Source organism: Notolabrus celidotus, chromosome 23, assembly GCF_009762535.1.
Source record: "Notolabrus celidotus isolate fNotCel1 chromosome 23, fNotCel1.pri, whole genome shotgun sequence".
NCBI lineage: Eukaryota > Metazoa > Chordata > Actinopteri > Labriformes > Labridae > Notolabrus > Notolabrus celidotus.
In genome coordinates, this window is record NC_048294.1 from 9,402,802 (window position 1) to 9,429,244 (window position 26,443).

The window sequence follows — 26,443 nt, forward strand, 5'->3', positions numbered from 1 at the left end:
AGTATCCTGATTAATTACTACACAGTAACAGAGTATTCTACATCTTAGGTGTAAACTCAACTCAGTGTTCATGGGAAACATGTTACATATAGATAATGTAGCCACAGATAACACTAATGTAGCCACCAATAACAAGCAATAGTGCATTAAAATCAGAGGCTAAATGGTGTATGATTACTCTGAAAGTACTACGTTTTAACTTAATGCCAAGGCCACACACACAGACACATATTGCTACAAGACAAATTCTTTGAGGCGTCTGGTTGTCAGCCATGGTCTTTGTTGTTCATGCTGCTGGTTTTCTGGCAATCCTTTGGTGGGTTCCTTTTACTGAAGCTTTCTCTTCGGGGCATTTAATTCTGAGCTACCAAAGGAGGACTGCCGGTAACTAAAAACACACACACACACGCACACAGGTGGAAGTGGTGCCTCCGCCATGGGTCTCTTTCTCTATTCAAAGTCCCTAAAGGAAGAAAGGGGAGAAAAGTGTGTGATCCACACAATACACAGAGCTATTCCTGTATCATGTTCTACAATGATGGACCCTGTGTGTATCACCTTCTATAAGACTTGTCTGTCTGTGTTTCCTAGTTTATTATAGAGGACATGAAGCAGCAGCAAACCAACAAACACAGCAACCTGCACCGTGAAGACCAGCACATCACTGTGGAGGAGCTGTGGACAGGCTGGAAGACCTCTGAAGGTAAACAACAAAAACAATAAAACAAAACAACATAGAAAAGTGTGGGAACAAGATCACAAAACAAAAAACAAACAATTCAAAACTCTTCATTGAGGGTTCGATTTTTTCCCATCCCTACATGTTTTTAGATTTGTAGTTGTTTTTGTTTCACACATGTTGAACCATTCAACAGTCTAACATTAGCCTAATTACACCTTTATATTTTACATTGTAAATGAGTCGTGTGTTTGCATCATGCCCCAGAATCCAAAATAAATGTAAAAGGCAGAAAGCAGTTGTTTTCAACCCCTAATAAATTTGACGAAAGCTGTACTATGATAATATTGCTTTTTATGTAAAATAATTATGATTTTTATTGCAATTAATGGCGCATCCTTGGAATCTACCTATAAAGGCACCAAATACGGTGTTAAACAAAAATGTCACCATTTTATGAATGAAGTAGAGGCACATAGAACAAAACTGAAATGAACTAAAACAAAACTTTTACAAAAAAGATTCTAAATTATTACTTTATTTATTTTGTATCATAGGTATTATAACATATTTGTTCACATAATAAAATATATTGATCAGTGGAGCCTTGCTTCTCGTCACCGCAACTTTCTCTGTCTCTCTCACCCAGTCAACAACTGGGCAATGATGGACGACACGGTGTGGTGGCTGAAAGAGTCCGTGGAGCTGCTGCAGTGAGAGAGGACCCTCCAGGACTTCAAGGGCACACTTTACCTCGGTTAGTACCATCATATTTGAGGAAACACTGTCTCTCTCTGCTCATTGTGAAACCTAAGTGATTGAACAACATGTGTCTGTCTTAAAAAAATAAAATAAAACCACAGTTGTTCCACATTCTGCACTAGATATGCTCAATACCATTATACTGTTATTGTTTGGCCTGAGCTGTGAAGTGTGTGTATGAACAGTAACACCATTATAGTCTCTGGTACAATGCACAAAGGCAGTTTTCATTACTGTTTACTGCTGCCCTCTGCTGGTTGTGAGAGGCAACACATGGAGAACAGTGCATCATATTGACATGTCAGTTTTGGTTGTAATGAATCAGTTTGTTTACTCTTAAGGTGTGTTGGATTTTTCACACAAACTCCCTTTTGTGTTGAGTATCCCTCTCCATCTGAACATTACAGTATTGACCAAAGATCGACGTCTTCCTATTCAAGTACAGATTTCCCTCAACATGACCTCCACTTTGTGTGTGTGAAGAGCTTCAGGCATCCACTGCAACTCCTCCTCTCGCCCAGTCCTTTGTAGCTTCGAGGGTAAGTGTTCAAGTTGCACAAAAAACGTTGGTTTACACAAAGCTTGAGAAAAATGTGGTTTTCTAGCTTTTTAATTGGAAATGTCCCTTTAAAAAACGTCAGATCAAAGAAAAAAAAGACCCTGATTCATCCTTTATTTCATTGTTTTTTTTTATAGTTTTAATCATACATACATACATACATACATACATACATACATACATACATACATACATACATACATACATACATACATACATACATACATACATACATAAGTGCATACTTAACACTGATCTGCTTTAACCAAAGAGAGCATGACTTTGCTCTGTTCTAAAATATGCTTATACATATTTGTTCCGATGTTGAAAGTGTGTATGCACATACCTAGAATATGTATGGATGTGCATTCTTGTAGTTTTGTATTTTAAAATGAATGTCTGTTACTGAACAAACACAACAATGTATTTTGGATGAATTCATATTTTTATGTATGTTATGTTTGTTTGGAAGTTTGCCCTATGTGCTTGTACATTATATAACATGATAATATGTATTCCTGTATGTAGGTATGTACTGTATATTGTACTGTATTATATTACTGTATGTAATAATTAAACCAAAAATAAAGTGTGTGTAACAACCCTGAAGAATGTGTGCTTTATCATTAACGAATGAAATGAAAGTAGTAGGGTAAGGAAAAAAGTTTTTTGGTCACCAATCAGACCAATAAGAACCAATAAGGATATCCCTCTGAAACTCCAATCAAATCCTCTGATTGGCTGATTCCGGGCCCTCTGATTGGTCAACAGCATAGAGTCCCCTGATTGTCAGACAGTATCATGCCCCCAATTGGTGAACAGGATCGGGCCCTCTGATTGGCCGACAGTAATGAGCCCTCCGATGTATGTGTTCGTTCATGCATATATGTATGTTTGTAGGAGTTTAAGTATGTACGTACGTATGTTTGTGTGTGCATGTATGTACGTACGTACGTGTTTGTGCGTGTACGTGCGTCTGTAAGTACGTGTTTGTGTGTGCACGTACGTACATGTTTGTGTGTGCATGTACGTATGTATGAATCTATGTATGTGTTTTTCCTTGTATGTTCTATGTATGTATGTTTTTATATGCCTATGTATGTTTTTATATGCCTATGTATGTATGTATGTACGTATGTATGTATGTTTTTATATGCCTATGCATGTATGTATGTATGTATGTATGTATGTATGTATGTATGTATGTATGTATGTACGTATGTAAAGACAGTATTAAGCCCTCTGATCTCCCTAATCCATCAGGTGAAGGCCTGGCTGGCAGTTTCTGATTGGTGTTTAATCTGGACCCTCTCATTTGCTCTTTGAAGAGGGCCATTCAGAGATGTAGTTTAATTTTCACACACTGATTGTGGTTAGTAGATTGAAGGATAAAGAGAGTACAAAAAATGTCATTTTGAGCAGATGAGATAAAACAAAACGTGAACAAAGAAAATACTTCAATTATTTCAGTATTCATTATTGTTTATATACTAATGAGTTGGACATTTTCGAACACAAACCAATTCCTTGAATATTTCTCATCATATTGAAAAAGTATTTAAATTATATGACAGCAGGAGATTGGAGTTGGATGGCGGAAGGGTGGAAAAATCTGAGAGGAGAGGAGAAAAAAAGGATAAAGGCATTGCAACAAAACAAGTGAATCAGCGGGGAGCCAAGGTCATATGAATGTGCGAGCAGCTGTCTTGTCAAGAGACAATGCTGAAGTGAAATAGAGATGAATAAAAACCAGGTTTTTGCCAATGGAAATTTTTGAAACAGAAAATAAATTCTCATGTTTCCAAAAGTGATTCTATTTTTATAAACTTTCCCTGAAAAACATGACGTCCTCTCCTGAACTCACAACTTTCTCCTGCCCTTTATAAGTTGAAGAAATCCAATCATTTCAATATGTGTCAAACCTCGAGCTTGATCTCTCAAACAAAGCTGGGCGAATTTGATTTGAGTGAATTCAGGAGCTTTGTGTGGATGAATAAAACATCACCTCTCCTTGATGTTACCCGGACTTATCCAGTCTCAGATTCTCCCCCCTTTGAGCTTGGTGGTGACACAACCCAGGAACCCCCTGTGCAGGATGAGACAGAGAAGATGAAGGTTCTGCTGTATATCTTCAGCTTTGGCAGCGAGGAAAGATAACTGCACAAATATACAGGTAGGTTATGTGCACACAGAGAAGATGGAGGTCGGCTTTAGATCAGTTTTTGATGAATACACAGTAGGGAGGGTAACTGAAGAAAAGATAAAATTTGATCTGCCATGTTCAAACCCCTTACAATGTGCAAAAAGAAATTGCGCATGGCATACATTCTTCAATGTATAGTTTCACTAGTAGGCTCAGTGTGTGTGTGTGAGTAACATTCATTATTTCAGTGTGCTGGAAGAAAGCTGCTGTAGATCAAATTAGTAATTGAAATGTACTTTTTCATAAAGCTGGAGCGCCTATGGCTTTGGGTCAAGGGATTAAAAAAGCACACCCACATGAAAAACCTATTTTTTCCCACTCTCCATTCTTGCCTGTGTGTAACCACACGACTCAGCAAATACAGAAATTAGCATTACTTTGCAATTATAGAAAAACAGAACACCTGGGCCAAGTGTTCACAATGTTGGTTACTTCCTGTAAATAAATATGAAGTATTTTTTGCAGTAGCTCAATGTACCCTCCTGTTTATTTCTGAGCCAGCCATTGTTGAACAGTTCAGGGTTAAACATATGTGGGCATGCATTTGAAAAACTAGATCATCCAGTTTGTTGAAAATGGCCACAATAGTCTATTCAACTGACCAAGGGCCTGATATACTAAGATCCCAAATAACGAGCGCTAATTTGCGTGTGCAAATAATAATTTTGCACGTGCTATTTCTGGGCGTGTTGCGGGTGATCTACTAAGACTGCGTGCGCAAATGATAACGAGTGCAAAAGTGGTGCGGACCGCCCTATTTTACGGGGATTTTGCGTGTGCTATCGGCTGTCGCCATGGAGAGTTTGAGAGAGCAGAGTGGGAGTCCATCTGTGAAAAGGTGAATGATGTGAGAAAAAACAGAAGATCTGCCAATGAAATAAACGCATCTACTCTACTCCAAAACGCAATCAGTGTTTTGATGGAGTTTAGAGAGCGATTTGATGAGGCTTAGTCTGCCACTCTGTCATGAAGACAGTCGCCTCACTGTCCCAGGGAGCAACTTTCGGGTGAACGTTTTTAATGCCTGATATCATCATCCAGCAACTGTCCCAAAGATTCACCAGCTTAAATGGAACTGGGAACATGTTTGAATCAATTCGCCCCAACACACTGCTGCAAGAGATGAGGAGTTATGCAGAGCTGCCTGGCGCAGCTCAGTGAGCGCTCATTCACGTTAAAACTAACTAAAGACCCCTTGATGAGCACGATGGGACAGAATAGACTGAGTGGACATGTCATGTTATCTACTGAGAATGACAGATCAAAGAAAATGGACATACAGTGCATCGTGGAGAAGTCCGCAGAGCTTAAGGCTCGTCCAAACAGTGGTGAGTAGGCCGAGTACTTCATATTGATTTTTTATTTGTATGTGAAGATGTGGGCCGCTGTGCCAATTTGACTAAACTTTATATCTGTTGATACAGTGACCTACTGTGCTCTCATTAGTTGGAGCAGTTAAAGTGGGTGTCAGAATGATGCGGTGGCTATCTGTGGTGCTGAACTGCTTTGAATTTGTGTTATTTTATTGTTATTATTATTATATATATTTTTTTGTTCTCTTGGTTTGATTGACTAAAACATTTAGTAATGCTTGTAAGCCCAGCTTTTGCGGGCATGCTGTAAAGCGATGTTATGATGAGCTTTACAGTGACCGCAGCCATGTGTGCGTAACGCTTGGCCAGTTTGCACCTGCCTTTCAAACGTGCTAAATATAGACGCAAATACAGCGCGCGCTGTCTGTTTCAGGGTTTGATAAATCACATTGTGGGTGCTAAATGATCACATTTGCATCTCCTCCTCCCAGTATTTTGCGCGTCCTGATGATCTACACGTATTCTGCATATTCATGAAGGCAAACACGCTAAATGTTTTGCGAGTGCTATTTTGCTCATTTGAAAGACGCAATCCTCGGTGCTCCCGGTTAGTACATCAGCTTTGCGCGCGCTATCAAGTTTGCACATGTTTTTATACACGCAAACCTTTAGTAGATCGGGCCCTTAGTGTAAGAAACGGCTGAAGCGGCGTTCCTTAGAGAAAGTTACTAACCATAGTCCTTTCTGGAGTCCCTGAGCTCCCTTGTCTCGTAGGTTTCTCTGAGTCGCTGCTTCAGACGTGCCAGACTCCAGCGGCAACAGCTATTACTGTCCATCTCATCACTATCATCGCTCTCTCTCTCTCTTCTCTATCCCTCTTTCCAACCCCAACTCAGTTGAAGCAGATGGCTGTCAATGCGCCTGGTTCTGCTCTAGATTTCTGCCTGTTAAAAGGATGATTTTCCTAGCCTATGTGACTTACTAAATACCTCGCGGTGCAATGCGCAGTCTTAAGAGGGGACTGGATCTTATCCTGTCTTGTTGTTGGGTCTTTGTTTTTGTTTTTGGCCTTTATTTGATAGAACAGCTGAAGAGAGACAGAAAATGTGGGGAGTAGAGAGCAGGGCTAGACATGCAGGAAATGGTCCTGGCTGGGAATCGAACCGGCAACCCCTGGGACGAGGACTGCAGACTCTGTATGTGGGTCGCTTAGACCGCTAGGCCACCAGCGCAGCCCATGTTGGGTCTTCGTTAATAATTTAACATAGAGTACGGTCTAGACCTGCTATGTTTGTAAAAGCGTCTTGAGATAACGTTTGTTGTGATTTGTTGCTATACAAATAACACCATATTAAATTATTAACAGACACCCAACAACAAGACAGGATAAGATCCAGTCCCTTGTTAAGACAGGACTCAGTCTGACCTCATCTTAATCCTCCATGAGCATTGCACCTCGCAGTAGTGAGTTACAGAGATGAGGAAAAACGTCCTTTTAACAGGCAGAAACCTCAAGCAGAACCAGACTCATGTTAGACGGCCATGTGCCTTGACCGAGTTGGGGTTGGAAAGAAGGATAAAGGAGATTAAGAGAGAGAGAGAGAGAGAGAGAGAGAGAGAGAGGGAAAGAGAGAGAGAGAGAGATGAGATGGATAGTAGTAGCTGTTGCCGCTGCAGTCCGGCACGTCCGTAGCAGCTGGGGTCTGGAAAGTCAAAAGCAGCAGGCTGTCTACAGCAGAGATCCAGAGGAACCTAGTAATAATACATGCTTTTCAGTCTATGGACATGAATGTTTCAGATAAACCTAAAACATCAGGTACATATTTAATAGAGCTTATAGCAACAAAGTCTAAGAAACACTTCCCAGATTTTGAGACTTGAATATGTTTTAAATTCAGGTGGTGATGCCTGAATGTTTCACAGTAAACATAGTGCAGTTGGCTTTCTATCAGTCTAAGGAAACAGGAAATATGCAGAGAAGTTTTTCAATACCTTATCTGTTTTTTTAGCAGATACAAAGAATAAATAAAACCTAGAATATGCAAAGAAAATGTCTTAGTTTAGTCAGTTAAGAGAATGCTCTTTTTTCCTTTTACCAGAAATACTCAAAGAGGTGAGAAATGTCCTTATCCAGAGATAAAATACCATCAGTCAGCAGGTCAGACTTAGGAAAATAGAAAAAGTGAATAAATCTTGGTGGGTTCATTTTAGTTTAGAAAGAAGTGAGACAGAGATGAATATGTGCATCTAACACCTTGGCTACAGGCCTAACAGAAGTTGCTGAAACCATTCTCGGTCTTCCTCAGTAGATGGCAGACTTGGTCTGCGCTGCTGGCTGTCACAAACCTGTTTTATTATCTACAACATTAACACAGCTGGCATGTCTGACTTCCCTATCTACATGTGTGTCTATATCCAGGAGAACATATGAGCAGGAGAGAAAAAGGAGGGAGGAATGGACCGAGAAAGAGGAAGAACATTTGTGTGTTGTGTTCATTTTTTAGTTTAGAAGAGCAAGAAGATGGTATCTGATTCATGACACATGCATTCAAGTGGGGATCATTTAAATGTAATTTAATCCACAAAAATTGAGAGATGGCAAATAATTCAAACTATGAATGTGTTCCCATTTATTACGGTTAGATTTTCCTTCATTTGGACAAATCCTTTTAGTGCAACTGTTACCTCAAACATTTCCTCCTGACTCTGCTGTTCAGCCTTCCTGATTAAGACAGCTTAATTAAATCAAGTGAGGGTAGACATTTGGCAAAAATTAAACCATCACAGTGATTTGCTAAACAGAAGTGCAAGAGATTCTACATGGAGTGAAATAAGGTCTCTAAAAAAAGAATGAAAGGGAAAATAATAAAAAGAGAAGATTAATTATTGTTATAATTTATGTACAGTGCAAAATGGAAAGCACAATGTGAAGGGCAGCACATACTGTAATGTCACATGTAGTCTACATTTAGTATCTCAGCATTCAAGGTTAAAGGTTATGAAAATTGCAACCCTGATGGGGTGAGCAGGACCCCAACCCAGAGTGCTTTCTGTTGTCATCTACCAACCAACCCTCAGCCCTCTATGCTGCAACCAACATCTGTGACTCCCTGGTAATTTATTGCTGAGTCACCCATTACCTCCCCAGTAAATCGTTGTTCACTAGTAAGTCACTTTTAACTCCCTTGTAGCTCGCTAGGAGTTACTAGTTACTCCCTAGTAACTACCAGTAAACTCCATTTAAACCTCCTATTAACTCACCAATCATCCCCTGTCAACTAATTTAGCAGAAAAGAACTGGTAACTCCTTCACTTCCTGTTAACCCTCTTGTAACTCCTTAGGAGTTACAAGCCATTTCACCCCCTTTTGATCCCTTGTTAAGTCCCTAGCAAGTCCCTGTCAACCCTAAAGTAAATTGTTACCGACTCCCCTTTAATTTATTACTAACTCTCTAGTAACGCCCCCTTAATTCCCTTGTAACTCACTAGGAGTTACAAGTCACTATACTCCCTGTTAACTCCCTGTCAACTCAATTTTTACTTACAATGACCCCATGTCAAATCCCTGGTTAACTAACCAATAACTTCCTAGGAATTCACTTTAAATCTAATTAACTCACCAGAAACTCCCAGTTTACTCCCTTTCGACCCCTTGTTAACTCCCTAGTAAGTCCCTGTCAACTCTATAGTAAATCTTTGCAGACACCCCTTTAATTTATTACTAACTCACTAGTAATGCCCCTTAACTTCCATGTAACACACTAGTAATTACAAGTCACTAGACCCCCTGTTAACTCCTTGTTGACTCCATTTTCACTTACCAAGGACTCCCTGGTTAACTCACAAGTAACTTCCTAGTAATCCACTTTACACATCCTAACTAACTCACTTGCAACTCACAGTTAACTCCCAGTTAGTGAGTCAGTCAGGGAATTCATGTTAGTATTTTATTTTCTGTAGCAGAATGTTTCTTAATCATCTCACAGGAGCAGAAAGCTTCATGTCCAGCTCGGTTGGTAAAGCGTGACAGTAACAGTAGCATGGTTGGCGCTTTGTTTCCTTTTTGGGCCAAGCTTGATAAACTGAATGCAGCCAGCAAAGAGCGTTAAAACACTTATCTCCACTGAAACAGCAGTAATACATGTTGAAGGCATTCACAGTTTTTTCAATATCTTGATGTGTGCAGAAACAAATGAATGAATACAGCCTCTGTCCTTTTTAGTTTCAATATTACCCTAATTAAGCCTCTCAAAAATATACAGTTGGTCTGTCCATTTCACTCTTCAGAGAAGACAAAGAAAAAAAGGAGGGCGAGAAAAACTTTAGAAAAATGGAAGAGTGTAGTGTTAGAGACAAATAGGAGAAGTGCAAAAGGAGAAGATTTTAGGTATCCCGTGGTTGAGCAGCTTTGTTTCTGAAAAGTAAAGGGCACTGAATTAAGGCAGAGGAGAATAAAACTTTAGATTCTTGGTGTAAGAAGTGAAGAAGGTGTGAAAGAAAGATGAAGGAGAAGATGAAGAATGCCATGACATTAACAAAGACCACTGTAAGTGTCGAATTACCCTTTTTTTCTGAGTTAGGAGCGTGTGTCAAAATTGAAGTCGAGTTATAGAGGGTGAACAGGAAGCCAAAGGTCAGAGTTTCTTTATAGATACTAAAGGAGCATTTCAGGAAATGTAAGAAAATATGCAAAAAGAGAAGTGTAGCTCCCTCTCGTATCATCCCACAAAACAGCACCAAGGGATACTGTATATCTTCCATGGTTACATCAGTGTGACTAAAGGCGTCCATGTTTATACACTGTTCTCTGGGATGAAGTGCTTCCAGGAGCAGAGGGGAAAGCACTGGTTGGCGCCACTTAAAACCACTCTAGCTGGCATTATTTTATGGCTCGCAAAATTACTGTTTTGGGTTCACCGTCAACCTCTCATAGTTTCATTTCCAGGAACAGAAGGCAGGTGTTTTCAGAGTAAAAAGCTCTCATTGAACCACTACACTACCTGCACAGCAACAAACAGCACACATTAAAAGTTAGCGACTAGCTCGTGAACATAATGAACCAATTGGCAGCTGAAGAGCTAGACTTTTTTTTCTCAGGAGTTCAAGTAGAACATAATAAAGTGAATAATATAGTAACTGTGTGAAGTTATATTCACTAGTTGGCCAGCACGAGTTTGAGTCTTAAATTACCAAGATTTTCTTGAAAATATTAAAAGCTGACAGGTGTAAAGATCATCTGCATAACATAAAACTTTGGATCAATGACATTAAAACCAAAGTTATTCTATTTAATGTGGCGATAGTATATATAATTTGCGGGATGTTGCAGTACTTCAGTTTACTGAAACAAATATTTTTCCCACAATACTTACCAATTTAGACATTTTTTGCCAGTGTCAACAGGCAGAGGTGAGATACTGCAGATTGATTTGACACATTACTTTTACAGTTGAACTATGGTTATGGGGTTTTGACCAATCAGAATTGAACACAGCTATTATTATAAATAAATAGGACCAAGGACAGAGCCCTGTGGATAACCATTTTAGACTTATATATCTTTTTTAGCAGTGATGGTATAAACCAGGCTGCAAGTCATCTAGAATGCTATGTTTATAGCCTTGCTAGCATGATAGCTTTTTTTTTAAACATCTTCTTACTACTTTATCACTACACTTTGTATCGCATGGGTTTATCCACACAAGTGAAATGGGAGTATCTGTCCCGAAACATCACCTGACATTACCTAACATTAAGCTTTTTGGGAGGTCAGAGTGGATGGGTTAAAGAAGCAGAGACTTCCTGTATTGCCTCTACAAAAACAATAATTTATCTAACCAACTATGACCATTATAATTTTCCTTAACAGTAGTTTGAATTGTTGAAAACAAAAACAAATACTAACCAAACGATGGTGAATGGGTAAGCAACAATTCAAACCATAAGAAATGGTTTCAAAGGCACTGACAAGTTATACTATCCTGCCTATAGGCGGCTTCAGAGCAGAGAACACTAATATGGCTTAGAGATGTTCTGAAGCAACTAATTTCTTGGTAGTTTGAACAGGAAACCACTCAGGATCTTATACTTCAAACTCTGGATCACATAGCCTGCAGTTAAACAATGTCAAAATGGTTTGCTTAATGTTGCTGGCCTCCACATGTCTGAGGTGGCACTTCTTTAAAGTGGTTATATACTATTTTGACTAGACATGGCCATCCTAATTTAATCAAATCCAATTCTGCACTACAAGATGCCATATGTCATCTATGCTTGTTTACATCCAGGTAGTAGAGCATTGAAGCACTAGCTGCACTTACAGCTTCCACATGACAATATGACAGGTATTGTGGGCCTACAACAATAAAAATATTCATAATTTTTTGAACAGACTTATAATTTATAGTGCAAACTAGTGAGGGTGACTGTTAATGAACATCCTTAACATGAGTCACCTTGGAGGCTAATGATATTGAAAGTTCTTTGTCCCATAACTTGTTGAATCTTCTGCACCCTCCTTTAAATGTCCAGACCTCCCCAACAAAGTGCCTGACCTTCAGACACTAAATCATCAAGACAACCAGGACGACTGAGTTGTGTGGTGTTTGCACTGCATGCTGAAACAGTCATAGCATGCCATTGCATGTTCCTTGAAAGGAATGCAAATACAAATGCACAACACAGTTTGTATGTGTCTGAACATCCATTCATAAGATTTACTACGTGTGATTTACTGCTCGCACACCCAGTGTATTCAGCTCTTATGTTTCTATTCACTCGGCTTTCGCGTGGGCATCCATTTATAAGTTCCGCTATTATGTTTTTCTTCGACTAGGTTTATTGTTTTGAGCTTGTTACCCTGTTCGCTCCCTGTTACCGCATTTGCGCTCCATTATTTCCATAAAGCTCGCTCTTAAATCATTCAGGGAGCCCATTCAATTTCAAAAATGAGCTCCATTGAAGTAATTTAGGGGCTCATGCATCGACCCTCTGAGGAGTTTTCAAGATCCTGATTCTCTCTGCACTACACAGACACAAAGCTGAAGGTCTGAAAAATACAAAACATGGAGACCAAATACAAACAGTTAATTCTGTTTAAAACCTCCTACAAGGGGATAAGAATCTGTTAGACTTAACTAATGAAATCACCTTTAATTTCATATTTTGCACCAGCTTGTTTATAGCTTTATTTAGCAGCTGGATAATGAATGGGACAGTAGGAAACACAACCTCTCCGCTTTGTGTCCGAAACTATATATCATGCTCGCTCTACATTATCCCTTACATACCTGTATTCATCAGTCCTGTGTTCAAACTTCTTTCCAAAATAATAATTCTCTTTTGATGTTGTGTTTGTTTTCCAAGCATCTATACCCCCCATCATCCTCTGCTGTATCTGATCTCTTTTCTCCTGCTGAGCAGAGCCATGACACAGGTTCACATTGTTCTGATTGTGTTCCTGCCTATGTGAACATAGTTTTTGACCCAGATAACCTCCACATGTCAAAGCGGATATGAACATATTCTCATTCTGATGTATATTACATTGCATTAGCACAGTTTTTCATCACCCAGATATTTTTGGGGATAAGATCACATTTTAACACCAGGTGTAAATGGAGTCTTTGTTTATAACCATCTTCAGAAATGTCTTATATTTGTGCTCTCTCCTGCAAAGCAACCTTCCTCCCCGTGGACATGCCTTATCTCTGTGTCTCTGCAGCCTCCCTTACAGCATCTGCTTGACTCACAACAGCCCCTTCCTCTAACCTCCTTTGCAAAATCTCCTCAGCAGCATACTGTAGTTTATACAACAACAGTCCAAGTGTGGAGAAAAATGTTGCGCATTAAATATTCAACAGTGGCATTCGCCTCTACAGCCATTCTGGAGGATTTTTTGGAAGTCAGCAGAGCCACTCTGCCACCTAACAGTTGATTTATAAAGGAATAATGCAGAGTGGGGTCTTTTACAAGGTAAAACATCAACACTTCAAGCTCTGCCAAGAATACAGCTGTGCCACGATCTGCTGATTTACTCTGAATAAAGACTGAAAAAGGAGGACAAAAATATCCCTCAAGTAGAGCTTTGTTTGAGAGACAGAAAAGGAGCAAGAGGAGGAAATGTAGGGGGTGATGTGGTTCAGCAGCGGTGCTTCTAGAAAGTAAAGGCAATGAATTAGGTGAGACAAGAACTTAAAAAACTTGACTGAGTTCTTTGGTTTAAGAGAGAGCCCAAAAAAAGGCGTGAATGAACGATGAGACAAAAATGAAGAATGGTCTTTTGGAAAACTATTGTAAAAGTCAAATTACCCTTTTGAGTAAAAAGCCTCCGTCAAATTTAAGCTGAAAGAGCGTGAAGTATTAAAGGTGAATAGCAGGGAATAAGAGGTCTGAGATCAGACCGTCTTCATAATAACAGCAGGTTAATGGCACAAAAACGTTAAAGGAAAGACAGAAGAACAAAGAGGTCAAGAGAGCAGAGCTAGCTTATATTGCTCCCAGAAGAATTTCCACTCATGCAGCTGTGTGATAAAGTGTTTCAAAGAGCAGAGGAGAAAGCTCTGGTTGGCAGCACTTAGAACTGCTCTGGAGGTAATGTTTCATGGCCCGCAGCATTACTGAAGAACAATAGACAAGAGACAGAAAAAGTTAGCAACTACCTTGTGAACAACTAGCAGCCATGAAAACAGTTTTACAAAGAATGGTATTGATTTGTTTTCTTGAGTTGTATTTTGGGCATTTTCGCCCTTATTGATATGACAGCTGAAGAAAGAGACAGGAAATCAGGGGAGTAGAGAAAGGGGAAAGACATACCTGGAATGGTCCTGCCTGGGAGTGGAACCAGCGACCGCTGCGACAAGGACAATGGTCTCTGTACATGGGGCGCTAGGCTAGCAGAGCAAGCACCACCAGCTCTTGATTGGCTCACACACATTTCTTTGGCTCCTGATTGGCTAAGACAGTAATCTTGCTTCTGACTGGCTTAACACTACCTTATCTCTCGACTGGTAAAGACCAATCATATGGCTCTAGATTGGCTTCACATTGTCCTAGCATCTGATCAGTTGTTCTGGTTCCTGATTGGCTGGACAAGGTCTGTGACACCTCATTGGTGGGGGCAAAGTGTCCTCGATCAATATTGTTCATGTTGACTTTAACAATGGCATGGCTCTTGATTGGTCCAGAGATAACTTCCTCACACCTGATTGTCCAAGAGGGACCTTTCTTTCTAACTCTGCATTAAATAAGAAAAAATTGTCCTGGCTTCTGATTGGCTCAAAAAGGGTCCTCACTTCCCATAAGCCCACTCATTGTCCTTACCTTTTCTGCTTTTGTTTAGTATCTTGGCTTTTGAATGAGAGCTGAGTCTTGGTAAAGAAAATGTTTTCCAAACTCCAATTGTCTTAGACTTTTCTGGCTCCTCATTGGGTTAGATAAAATGACTGGACTTCTGATTGGCTCACAAGCTTCTAATTAATTAGGATAAAGTGTTGTGCTGTCTTGTAATATTGGCTCGGGCAGAGTTCCCTGGCTCTTCATTGGTTCAGACAAAGTGTCCAAAGCCCTGATAGGTTCAGAAAGTGTCCTGGCTCCTCATTGGCTTTCTCCATGTCCTTGCTCTTGATGAGCTTTGACAGTGTCCTTGCTCTTGATTGGTAAAGACTGTCTTAGTTGAAGTGTCCTGGCTCCTTATTGGTTTACACTTAGTGTCCTGCCTTCCCATTGGCTCAAACAGTGTCTTAGCTTTTAACTGGCTTAGGCAAGGTATCATTGGTTGCTTGAGACAAACAGCCCTGGCTCTAACTTGTTTCCAAAACTAGACCTGTTCTTGGTGGATTAATCAAGTTCTGGTTTTGGAAATGTTCATGTAAACCAAACACTGAGCCTCCCACTGCTGATAACATGAATAAGAAATGTTATAAGAGTGAGTCATTGGGTGTCAGTGTTTGAAATGTTTCAAACAAAAGGCTTGTCAGATCTGATGTTAAAATTGGGAGGCTGCATCTGTCAATTAGTAACTTTCCAAATCTGACAATAAGACTAGTACATCATAAAATATTGAGCATCATGCAGTGCAGGTTTGACCTTCTCTGTCAAGATTACTTCTTTTATTCTTCACTCGACTATGTCAGTTACTTTTTGTGCTTACATCCAAGCAAAGCACTGCCAAAGCACTCAAGCAGAGACTGTCTGAAATACAAACTTTCATCTTGAATCCGACAAATCATTACATTTTGCCCCGTTCTATAACAGCAAGGTGAAGCTGCCTTTGAAATCGCACTTTTGCCTTTGTGATGTGACTGGATAAGAGTTCGGAAAAAGTTGAGTTCTGAGCACAACTGGGCCGTTAACTGCAATGTTGACACTTCTGTGGAGCTAACGACAAAGACATTTTACTATAAAAAGGACAAAACCAAATATCTGAAGACTCACACAGTACCCAGGTTATTGCAGGATACAGCAGTCATCTAATGGTTCTAGACAGGTCAAGACAAATTACAGTGAGCAGGACACAAAATGATCCACTGCTCCATCATAACTCTCAAGAGGTAGGGCCTCAAAAAACTTCTGTCATCTACTCAGAAACACTGAGATAGGTTACAGAGCTGTGTTCAGAGGTAGGAGGACTATAAAAAACTTTCCAATATTATGGCTCGTTATTGTCACTGATTCACTGGCAAAGATGAACGATGGGGGGAAAAAACTGGGCCACATACTGAAATTATAAATAAGACTTTTTTTGTCAAGGTAGGAACTCTGAGCGCTCCCACCTAAAAGATAAAAATAATCCAGCTGTACTTTAGCACAGCCATGCTTTTAGCCAGTTTCTAAGATTAGTTCGCAAACAACAGAGCTTACATGCTAATGATTGACTGGTACAGTACTTATGAAGAAGTCCATGAAAAAAGCCAATTCTATTCATACGTTCAAAAGAAATGCACACTTTCATGAGAGCCACATCTTTACAACAGTGGGTGTTAGTCCTCATCCCATTAAAAAACACTACCGACTTCATCCAATGGGGTCACCAGAATCAACACGAGAACTCCTCGCAGTGCTTATAAGAAAGGGAAAATCTGCTCTCTGCGTTGATTGAGACTTTGACGTTAGCTGGCTTAACATTAAGAGCTAACAAGCTGCTAGCAATGTTCTCCCACCCTACTGTAAACTGTCATAAGCATGCCCAAGTTATGGGAAAAATCTTCTGAGGATAAGTTTGGAAATTATCTACAACAATACTGCCTGAAATTATAAGAAAAAGGAAACAGCTTTGTTTTCTACATACTTTGGGAGTATGCTAACATTTGCTAATTAGCTGGTTAGCTGGTTAGCTAGCTAGCTAGTTTAAAGGAAAAATATTTTTGGGGCTTTTTTTCGCCTTTATTGATAGGACAGCTGGAGAGAGACAGGAAATGTGGGGAGTAGAGAGTGGGGGAAGACATGTAGCAAATGGTCACAGCCGGGAGTTGAACCGACGACCTCTGCGACGAGGCCTCTGAATGTGGGGCGCTTAGACTGCTTGGCCACAGTGCCCTAGTGAGCTAGTTTCGCACACAATATCACTGATCCCTCTGCAGACAAGACATGCTTTGGTCACACAAAACAAAATGTGATATTTTCTGTGCCTTTGATGACTTTGTCTAGAATTGCAGATCTGGTAAACTTGTAAAGCGCCCGAAAACTGTCTTCCGTTTAGAACAGCAAAGCTTGTTGTGATAAGGTTTTGTAGAATGCAGGATATGACTCGTGACAGCAAGATGTCACAGTAGGGCTAGCGTCTTTCCTAAATCAAGCTAAAAACAAGCAAATCAAGTGACTTAGCTGCTATCTATTAGCTCTAAATACTACTGTGCTAAGAGACATCATCAATATGGTGCAAAACTAGAAGACAAACTAGACTGGAGAGACACTGAGAAAAATAAATGGATAAGAAATGAATGCAACTCAGCGGAAGAACTAAGCAGCATGAGAAAAAGATGGACTCAGCGGTGGATGGAGAGCAAAGAAAAGATTAAGAAGAAGAAGAAATAGAGATGAAGAGAGCACAAGAGGGGGAGTCTGGTGACAAAGAGGGATAGCAGCAGTAGAGAGAGAACAAAGTTTGTTCACCAGAGAGAGGAAGGGAAGGATGAGAATACAAGAGTGTGACTAAAAGAAATACATTCATCATTCGGAGGTGAAAGAGAAACACAGAGAGACGAATAAAAGGTCCACTCACCCCGGTTCAATGCTGCTTCAACGTGAAGAGTGGTCGACATTTATCAAGCAGCTCACTGAAAGGAATCCTGAGGACGTTAGTGACTGATCATACTGTTTTTTTATTAACTTAAGAGCTTTCTCTGAGGACGTCTGAGGTATTTTCTTGTCTGTGTTTTTATTTTGAAGAACACTGGTAGTAGCTTGTTGGCATTTGTTTGCTACACTGGTATGTAACTTAAAAAGTAAAAACACTTTTACAAGAACAAGGACACATCGATCACCAGATTTGAGTTTATGTTTTTGAGTAAAATCCCATCTTCAAGTTTAAAAAAAAAAAAAGATAATGTGAACATAGTTTAAGCTAGTGCCATTTTTAGGGAGGGGAGCATGCTAAGCTAACTGTTCCATATCAAATAAGGCATCAAGAGATATGTACTGTAGCTAGCTAAGCCAAATCAACACATCAAAATGTGGCCAACGACACAAAGCTACAGTATACGTCATTTATTTGTCAACCAACTTCCTACCAAGTCGATAAAGCTACTTTCATTAGCGTTACACATAATACGTGTAGTCATAGAACATTACTGGTTGAAAAAAGTGTTAGTATTTTTTATCCAATTGTAGGCCTAAAATGGCGGTCATATGTTGTGTCTAAGCCATAGACTATATAAATAATGGACGTAGTATCTGTGACATCACCCATCTGTTCCCGAGCGCTGTTTTGATTGTTGTTGTTACAACCATAATGTTAAAAGGCTCTACTACCCAGATGTAAACAAGCACAGATGACAGATGGCATCTTGTAGTGCAGCATGGTTTGGCAGTACTTTGATCTAGATAACACATCACTCCATTTGACTGGAGTGATGAGGAACCAGAGGAGGCTCGTGGTAAGGCTCTGCTAATGTTAGCCATATACAGCACACCAGTTTGGCATGGTGTACTCAGAAGGTTTCCAGTCTAAAAAAGTAAAAAAAGATAGCTCTGGCAACTGTAGACAATTCAAAATGATGATTATTTAGTAGTTAATGTTGACTTTTAAGGTAAAGAATTATGCGTTTGAAATTAAGAGTTTTTGCTTATATAGTCTCCAAAGAACAATTTGCTCTTTTGCACTGGTTTCTAAAGGGAAGCAACCGGGCTCAGGTGACCTACTTTGAAGCTGTGCAGAACGCTGGACCCATCAATTCAATCAGTGATCTCTACACAGTGTAATGAGGATCATGTTTCTGGGGAGAAAAGAAGGTTCAAGCACATGACCTTTCAGTTATGAGACAGCCTCTGGTGGTCAGACAAGGTTTCTTATTAAATGCTGAGACATAAAATGAGTGAGAAATGCTGAGATCTGTTATTTTTGTTTGCTCCGCTCAGGTTCGCTGGTCTCATTGTCCTGTTCATTTCAAACACACGGCCACAGGGAGCTCATTTGAGGAGCAGCAGCGCTTCCTCTGAGTTAAAACTCTAAGCAAATGGTCACAGTTGAAATAAATGCATGGGCTGAGAGACCCTAGGGCTGAGTTACATTTGCTCAGTGCGTGTTAGCAAGCTGTATGTACATGAGAGGGAAATTTCCACTGGGGATAGTGGAGAGGAACTGTTCCATATTTGTGTCCAACTGGCTTTTATAGTCACAGTTAGTTACATTCACTCAAACCTCAGTGAAGTATAACCTCTGTTTATTTAGCTGTCTGCACTGTGACATACAAGCAGCCTGAGTGACGTTTTGCCCTGAGCTTTGCCTCACAGGCTCCATTCATGACATAATTACTTAAAGCAACATGGTGTCACTCCAACTCACCACATGCAGTTCCTACTAGATTGGAAAACTATATGCAGCATTGGTTAGACTTTCAAAATAAAGCAACATGAGGTTGGATCTTTTAAATTAAAAATAAAACTTAAATGTCTTTTTTGTAACATTTGATTTAACTTGTAAGGATTGGTTAGACTTTCTTAAGCATCGTCTTAAGAAATATATGTTAAAATATTTTTATTCCTTTAGAGTTCTTTTAGGGAAATTTTATGTCTTTTAAAAAATGTTTTATTTCTTTATCTTGACTAGTGTGTTTTTATTAACTGCCCGTTTTATTTTGCTGCCCATGTAAAGCACTTTGTAACTCTGTTTTTGAAAAGTGCTCTACAAATAAAATTATCATTATTATTTTAAAATAAAGCAACAGGAAGTTGGGATTTCTACATTTCAAAATAAAACTTAGATATGTCTTTATTGTAATATTTTGATGTAACTTGTAACAGTTGGTTAGACTTTCAAAATAAAGCAACATATGGTTGGAGATTTCTAAATTTCCAAATAAAACTTAAATGTCTTTTTTTCTAACCTTTGATTTAACTTGTAATGATTGGTTAAACTTTAAAAAATAAAGCAACATAAGGTTACGATTTTTAAATTTCAAAATAAAATATTAATATTGTCCTTTTTTAACATTTGATGTTGGTGTATGGGTGTAGGGACGTGAAAAGAGAGAGAGCAGAGGGAGAAAGTGAGCAGGACTTGCAGTTTCAGGGGGCCATTAGGGAAATCATGCTGGACGAGGACCTCTGGTCTGTTCCTTAGGTGTGAGTATGGAGTTTGAGTTCATGAGGATTGTTGCTGATGAAAGGGATGAAGTGGTATGGTAGTGCCACAAGTCAAAAAGTGTCCTTCTTAGAGAAGTCCCAATAAGGTGAGGCGTTCTCCTGAGCAAAAAAAGACAGCCTTAATCTCAGCCCACTCCAGTGGAGTTATCCAAACGTCCTTATTTCTTTCTTTTGATTACCTGATCCACTCTCCTCCTGCCTGCTTCCACTTCACTCTTCTGCAAAATGAGCCTCCTCTTTGTTCTCCCTCTCCCACACACAGGCCACAGGTGTCAGTAATCACTTGATCACCTTACTTTTTCACTCTCCTCTGCTGGGCCCCACCAACTCCCTCCAAAAATCCAGCACCACTCTTCTGCAGAGAAAAGGAGCATTCAGCCTCTCCTCTGGCTGATTGCCACAATATCAATCTTTTGGTCAACGATTATTAGCACAGCAGATTAAAGCTTTCAACTATGTTAGGCAGAGTTAATAAAAGAACACTACATGAAAGTAATGGAGGTGACAGGCCTTATAATTGTATAATAAATAATGTTAACATGACAAGCTATTGTGACAACTATAAAAAAAAGTGGTTAGAAGATAAAAACCCTTCTACAGCAGGAAATGTCTCCGGAGATTAAAAATAACACTTGTCATAATCATAAGATATTTGACTTTACCTTTGTGTTTGCTCTGTGATATTACTGGAATATGATGCATCACTTAATAATCAATTCTGAATGGCACTGAAGACTATATATTACTGACATTTCTTGGGTATTCTCAAAGGTTAATGCACATTTCATATACCGATTACCTTACTGAAGAAATCCATCCAGTGACCTTTGTTTTGTTGTCCCACTCGCCTGTTGTCATTCTTTGTTTATCATCTGTGAGCAAAAATCTTTAAAAATTATATGAAATGGTGCATAAAATCTTAAAAAGTGGTTATTTCTTAGCCCATGGGATTGGCTGAAAATGGTGACATTATCTCACTTATTGCTGAATTTAAATACCATTTACAATCGTGACCATTTCTCCAATGGTAGCGCCACCAACCTCCACTGGTCACTTGTTGTTTTAAGCCTGGTTTATACTTCTGCATTATTCCTGGACGTAGGTGGAGGTCTACACACATACCCAACGCGCACCTCCTCCAAAATGTAACTACCCGTTGAATTGACGTGGACTACAAGCTCTGTGATTGGTCGGCTCGGCAGCATTGTATTTCCTGCATTTACAGCACTTCTGGAATCCCCGCTCATCGGCCGTGTATTTCATCTCCTCCGACGTGTCCTCTCTATTCTTCCCTGTAATCATTGCTGTATGATAAACAGCAACATGTAACAGCTTTACATTAAAGTATTATGTTCTAAATCTTTGTGAAAAAGTAAACAGAGGACGTAGAGGGACTGGAAACAGGCGACATGACGCACAAGTATGTAGAGCTCATGTCCGCATCGACCACTGATCCATAGGGTCAACCAGAAGTATAAGTCAGGCTTCAGAGTGGTGTTTCTTTTCAATCAAACCAGAACCCCACAAGGTTTATTTACTTAATATTACACCACGCTTTTATTTAAATGCATAATTATGACCTAATGATGTAGAGAATAAGTTAAAAGTGTTGCTTTTTACTCCACCATGTGCCTTTTCATTGATAAAACAACATAAAACAAGAAAATATCTCTCTTCATTTCTACTGATATATAGGTTACACCATTACACTGCTCACTGCTTAGATGGAGTGTGTTTTATATGCTGAATTTACATCTGTCACCTCCATTAGAAGCACCAACTGTGATGTTTTGACTGTTTCAAAGATCCCTCTATAAGGCTTTGATTGCATCCCTATCAATTGTTTGAAGTTCTAATGAGAATTACTGGGTATGAATCCTTCGCCTTTCCAATCCAACAACATGCTAAATGTAGCTTCAGTCGACCTTGTAATACTAAAATCTGCAGCTGTGATGTCTAGGATACAAAGCATCTAACTGATTAGAGTGAGATTTAACTTTCTTCATCTCTAATTAGCATTAAATTAGTATTCTGTACATTCATTAAAATGCAAGCACCTCTGAAGTCTTTTGAAAGTTGCCAATTAGCCCATATATTTCTGCTTTAATAAAGGATTTCAGATTACTTTCATTTGCCTCGCTCAGTGTTCCTGACCTATTTTGTAAGAGAACAGGTGGAAACTCTGCAAATTGGTTTCAAATCTTATTTTGTGATCTTTGAACCTAGGGAAATTGAAAATCGTTTGGCGAGCGGAAACATACACACAGTACACACAACATAAAATCACCTCTCTGATATTGACTTGCAGACCCTTTAATGCACCCTTATTGGCTCAAGGCTTAAACACCCCTGCTTTTTAGATTGAGATGTCCTTTAATCTTCTCCTCTTCATCTGCATCTGTTATTAAGGAGATAAATGGATTTGATAGATAAAATAAATGAAGTATCACAGCTTAACTGGAAATGCACCGAGTACTCTCAAACTAATTCTTGTTTTTCATTTGACTCTTCAGCAGCGATAAACAATGTCACAATCTAATTCAAGCGCTACGAGGTTCAAAGCAGTGCCCCTGATATACTGCAGGATTACAGTTAACACCGAAAGCGCCCAATGTGAAATTTTCTCAGTGATAAGTAGATAACTATAACCCAACATGTGGGCCCAGCCTTCCTGAGCTGTAACGAGTTTAAGTCCCTTTCTGGCCCACTGTGCTGTCTCAGTGTTTGATTGCAGTGTTATCCACACTCACTTACCCTTTCTCTTAGGCACTGCAGGGCCTCAGGGACTCAGCTTGTTCTGTGTGTTTACCAATTCCCATAAGCTAGCTGGGACTCTTGGGGCACCTCCTGGAAATTACATTTCTTAGGGTCCCTGAGACTATTTAGCTGGCTGGGTGGTAATAATTGCAGGGCAGGAAAATATCAGAGGTACAACTTTCCACATACGGTAGACTATATGTAGCGCTGCAGGATGGTATTAAGTGCTTTCAAACTGATTCAAATGTCATGGCTTTATATAACTGTAAATACATTACTACAGCTTGAGAATGCTGGTATACAATATGTAAGGGCCATTTCAAGATGTCTATATGTGTGGACACTAGGACACTAAGTTGTCCGCTAGGTGTCACCTTTGTTTGGGTCACATGCATACTTAGGTAGGAGCCTTTCATCAGGCAACAGGTGTGTTTCTAGACGTTGGAGCACAAATATTTTTTTTGACCACAACGCCGGAACGCAGGCTGGGTGAAGTTTCATGGAGTAAATGTGATTCCTGGATTTTGATGGACACTTATTGTTGGATTCTTGCATGTGACACATTGAAGAACAGACGGTGAACAATAAATTATCCACAAAAAAGGCAACCAGAAGACGTCGGATGCATCATTACATAAGACATAATGAAGTGGTGTATGGCGAGCGCTTCAATTATGTTTAGCCCGTCTAGACAGCCCCTCAGTGGCTTTAAGTTTTAGGCTTAGCCGCTACACAATATATGATGCTATTTTTTGATTGGCTGCTCTTTCTTTTTGATTAGCTGGTGCGTGGCAAGTTCATTCTGAACTCTACGGGAAACCCACTTGATTCCTACCTGTTAAGGAAAAGCGGTGCAACTTGGTTGGCGTGGTCCTAGTAATTACTCTGTGAGAAATACAAAGTGTGAGTGTGAACAGGATGAAATGCGTGCGTCTCACGCCCAATCCTTGAGACTTGAGAGCCCTGATATAACATATTAAAAGTGATTTCATGCTAGCACAGCTACCAAGACTCAGGTTAATAAAGCTATCAAGATTCAGGCTAGCAAGATGTCAAATGTACTTGCACTACTTTTTAAATCCAGATGCTAAACAAACAACTCCAGTCTATTACCGAGATTAAGTCACTGTATGGCAAAACTTGCAAGCAAAAAGATGTCTGGACATCAAGCTGGAACAAAGCAAAGTTAGCATAAGATTTACTTTCTTTGCATGATAGCTGTAACCTATTCTGCAATGTACTTTAGGTAGCATTTGGCTAGCTAGGAAATTCCCACAAGCTAGAATCTGTCCACAAGTAAGTTGCCTACTTTTTGCTTCAGTCTTTTAAGCTTAGTCGGCTCTTCAGAAGACTTCTCAAGGAAACGTGGAGCTAGCCTCTTAATGGATATACAAATAAGCTAGCTGCTAACTTTTGTTCCCACTCTAATGTAGCTAACTGTGTGGTTAATATCTCAGTTATTAAATCACTGTTCTTTGATTTTGATAGAGGTTCAGCGTTAGCAAGAAACTTAGCTGTTCAGCAAACTACTGAAATAAATGTGGAGCTAGATTATAGGTTTCGTATACACAAGCTAGCTTCTGATTGCAAGCTAGCTGCTAACTCTTCTGTCTACTTTTTAGTGTGGCTCTTTTATTGGCAAAAAGTTAGCTATTTTAATGTGTGCTACCTGGTATACACAAGTCCAATTTTAAACCGTGTTTTAAACATTTTCCTCCCTAGCTGCTACACTTAAGCTAAACACTGTCACTTACAGATATTTAGAAATGTTTTTCTTGCCAAATAAATCAAATACTCAATTTGTTTAGGACTCTTGTTTGTTTAACCCAAAGAGGGTAACGTTTTGGTTTAGTCACCAGCTAAGCCTGGTTTATACTTCTGCGCTAACTCTACGATAAACTGTCGTGAGTGTCCGCGTCACTTTGCGATACGCAGCTAACTGGCAGGACGATTTCTATGCTAATTTTCCAATGTGGCAAAAACTGTTTATCTTTAAAATGTTATAAAGGATGCTTGAAAAAACTTCTAACCACTGTTACTTAATTATACTCATCATGCTCAACCTCATATTCATAAACAGGTATCCATACACATCATATTCATATTTTGTACTTTTGAATCAACTTGTAGTAACATTTTGGAGGAGGTGCACGTCAGGCTTTGTGCGGCGACTTCTGCATAAGTACAAGGCTATGTGAACTTATAGTGTACGCCTAGATTTGACACAGAAGTATAAATCAGGCTTTTGTCACTAACTTTGTTGCTCTGTGTTGAAGGGCTGTGTGTGGTAGGTAACTCAGATAATAAGAGTCGACCTTTTGCTTTTATGGGTAAAAAACTATGCTACTATATCCATGCATTGCATTCAACTGCCAACCAGAGCTGAATTTAGCTGCTATGTTACTCAAAGTAACTGCTCAGAGTGTCTATTTGTTAAAGCCAGGTGTTCGTCTGTATGAGGCTATAAGAGCCACGTTAAAAAACATCCAAACTGTAGGACACTGGAGGCAGGAACGAGCCGATTCTGAGCCTGAGCTTTCGTATTAAAGCAGCTTTAATGTCACATTTTGGATTTCGTCCACATTATACATTCCCATTAACAAAACTTGGAGGAAGCAGTGACCTGATACCTCGCATTTGTACAGCTCAATACATTTCTCCACCCAAATGGAGACAGTTGAACGGCCAACTTAATCTTTGGACTTCAGCACATTTCTTCACATGAAATGCCAAACGTCTGTCTATTTGACCTATCTCCTCGCTCTGAAGAATACAATGACTGACTGACTGCAGGAGCCAAAAGGTAAAAAAAAAAAAAAAAAAATGTCAGTAGAGGGAGAGGTGAGGCAGATAGAGCGAAAGGCCATTATTAGACTCATTCTGCAATTTTTGGTGGCGAGCAACTCTGGAAATTGGAATTCCGTGACCTGGCAGCAGCCCTTTCAGTGAAATAAATAAGCCAAAAATAAATAGATAACTGGGGTTATTTTTAAATTAAAACAATCAATCAAAGGCGAGGGGGGGAGAAGAGCGAGCAGAGTGTGCTGAAAATGCCCATTAAGACATTCATGGGGTTGTTATTTCTGCACCTGTGGAAGGGCGTGTGAGCGAAACTGAATATGAATCAAGTCAAACATACCGGACACTGGCCATTATCTGCCACCAGCACATACACAATGTTCTCGCTGTTGTCTTTGAATGCCACTGCAGTTTCCACTCACCACGACATGAATTATGCACGATATCAAGATGCGGACCCCTTAACCGAACCAAGCTCATGAGATTCCTTGTCATATTTCCTCCCTTATACGAAGCTGTTTTCCAATAAACGACGCGGCATTGATTCAGGAATCAACAATGGATTTTAA

General features: G+C 39.6%; 2 long non-coding RNA genes across 2 annotated transcripts; one reads left to right on the forward strand and one right to left on the reverse strand.

Annotated features, from left to right (window-relative positions):
* The first annotated feature begins 575 nt into the window (after nt 1-575).
* Nucleotides 576-2,094, forward strand: LOC117807345. The gene is made up of 3 exons (XR_004629954.1): nt 576-703; nt 1,329-1,436; nt 1,849-2,094. It is a non-coding gene; the product is annotated as an uncharacterized LOC117807345 (long non-coding RNA).
* Nucleotides 2,095-20,157: 18,063 nt separating this feature from the next.
* LOC117807647 lies at nt 20,158-21,191 on the reverse strand. The gene is made up of 3 exons (XR_004630020.1): nt 21,118-21,191; nt 20,498-20,673; nt 20,158-20,417 (listed from the first exon to the last, which is right to left on the reverse strand). It is a non-coding gene; the product is annotated as an uncharacterized LOC117807647 (long non-coding RNA).
* Nucleotides 21,192-26,443: the final 5,252 nt, after the last annotated feature.